We start from the raw sequence: 2,951 nt of genomic DNA on the forward strand, positions 1-2,951 counted from the left end.
TTTTTGGGACGCTCGCACTAGACTCCTCTGCTCTTTTGCGAGTCTCTAAACCCGGAATTTCGGAATGCTCGCACCAGACTCCCCTGCTCTTTTGCAAGTCTATAAGCCCGGACTTTTGGGATGCTCGCACTAGACTGCTCTGCTTTTTTCCGAGTTTCTAAGCCCTGACTTTTGGGATGAGGCTGCAAGACCCACGTCTTAAAATGATGATAGTTTTTGGTCTTCAGTTATTACTGAAGGAAAACACCGCGGCGAACTTAACAGGAAAATAGATTTATTTACAGAGATTGTTAAAGAATACAAGACCTCCAGGCACATCAGTTTTTGTGTGATTCTGACATTACCTGTCAAATATGAGAATGTACACGCGCGAATAACTAAGGCAATAATGATGAGAGCGGAATTGCTTAAAAAAACAATAGTTTATGAAAACAATATCAGTTTATACAAACAATAATGGTTTATGAAAAAATTATATTTTATGAAAACAATAATGGTATATGAAAACAATATCAGTTTATGAAAACAATAGCAGTTTATAAAAACAATAATAGTCTATGAAAACAATTATAGTTTATAAAGCAATACGTTTATGAAAACAATAATAGTTTATAAAAACAATGACATTTTACAAAAACAATAATAAGATATGAAAACAATACTGGCTCTATCAATTACAAACACTATCATTAAAATCTTGGCCATGTACAGACACTCGGGTAAGTGGCGCTGGAAAAAAATGACAGCGGGTCACAAAAAGGTCCGAAAACCAACAGGGAGAGTGAGAGTGAGAATGAGTGAGTGTAGGACTATCAACGAGAGCACAATGAGTTTGCACGCAATGCTGATGGAAAATAAATATCGAATTTTTACTTCATTTCCTAAAATCTCCATAATTTCATTCAGAAAAGAAGTATAATGATAGCAGGAATCTCCTCGATTTTACTGAGAAATGACTATAATGATAGTAGGAATGACCTCGGGTTCCACGATGACCTTCTAAGAAATTACTATAATGATGGTAGGAATGACCCAGGATTCCAGGATGACCTTTTGAGAAATGACTATAACGATAGTAGGAATGACCTAGGAGTCCAGGATGACCTTCTAAGAAATTACTATAACGATAGTAGGAATGACCTAGGATTCCAGGATGACCTTCTAAGAAATTACTATAATGATAGAAGGAATGACATAGGATTCCAGGATGACCTTCAAAGAAATGACCATAATGATAGTAGGAATGACGTAGGATTCCAGGATGACCTTCAAAGAAATTACTATAATGATAGTAGGAATAACCTAGGATTCCAGGATGACCTTCTAAGAAATTACTATAATGATAGTAGGAATGACCTAGGATTCCAGGATGACCTTCTAAAAAATGACTATACCGATAGTAGGAATGACCTAGGATTCCAGGGCGACCTTTCAGAGCGGCCTACCCAGAATGCACACTGTACACTATGTGGCACCATTACGGAAGGGATATTCTATGGCACCGTTACATGGAAATGGCCATGAGGATATGATCTTTTTATCAAACGTTCAATTTGTTTTTGTTGTTTATTTCACAAATCCATTAGGTACATGAATGATACCATGAAAGAAAACTCCTAAATTACGTATCATACTGAGGACACACGAAGACGCGTGCAACTGGCTAACGAAATTCTATTGCAAAAAAAAAAAAAAAACTTTTATTTTAAAGGTTTTTAGGAAAATGTATGGGAGAATTTTTCTTCATTAGTTATTCAGTCATTCATTCATTTTCATTCACCTGATACTTTTTGTTACGTTTACTTAATGTTCCCGCGTCTTATCCTATATACAGCCTCTCTCTCTCTCTCTCTCTCTCTCTCTCTCTCTCTCTCTCTCTCTCTCACACACATACACACACACACGCAGATACACACTCACACACTTTAATGACAATGCTGCTATAAACAAAGTAATCTTTATACGAAGAAATCTACAATCTGATTTTCACTGTTTTTCAACTCAAAAGAGAATTTAATACTTTTCATGAGGTCCAGTCCGATTATTGTTTGATTTTCAGTGTTTTTGAAAAAATTAATCATAATTATTAATGTGTGGTAAAAACACGGATAAAGATCACCTATCAGTACTACCGTTTATTTCATTTGTAGCAATTTAAGGGGCCTATATTAATTAGTCTTCATATAATCAACCTTTTCATTCCCGTACACCTATGCATAGAGTCAGCGTGTTAAAACAACTTAAAAACTCACCGAAAATAAGTTGCACTTTCGTAAATGCACAAAACACTTGCTTTCTGTTTACATAAGTGCTTGCTTGCGTTGCCATATTTTTGTTCGCTGGAGAGTATTTGCTTGAATTGACATTCCATTTTGCTGCGTGTAATACTTGACTGTCCGGATTTATTACTGCACGGTAAAACACAGTGGATAGTTAGGTACAGAATTCTCTGTTCATCGCCCTCAGTTTGTGGTGCTGTTTGATAAACGGATCACGTGTTAAAGTGATCATAATCATACATGTATATGTATATATTCATACATTCTCATAAACACATATACATATATAATATATATAAATATATGTATATATATACTGTATATATATATATATATATATATATATATATATATATATATATATATATATATATACTGTATATATAATATATATACACACACACATATGCTTATGTCCACTTTAGATTCCTATTTCTTCGAGATTATCAAGAACCTCCTCCTGTTTTCCCGAAGTATTTCTGCACAAAACGAAAAGTAAGGATAACTGCTTAACCATCTCAGCTAATTAGCTTCAGATACCTAATGTTTCATTCGATGAATAAACATGAATAAACATCTGTAATTGTCGATGAAGGCAATTCCTTCTATGTTCACTTACTCGGTAATATCCGAGTTAAATGTCTTCTTTGTAAACAAAAGCCTTTATTCATA

Source organism: Macrobrachium rosenbergii, chromosome 19 (genome assembly GCF_040412425.1).
Source record: "Macrobrachium rosenbergii isolate ZJJX-2024 chromosome 19, ASM4041242v1, whole genome shotgun sequence".
In the NCBI taxonomy this organism is placed as follows: Eukaryota; Metazoa; Arthropoda; class Malacostraca; order Decapoda; family Palaemonidae; genus Macrobrachium; species Macrobrachium rosenbergii.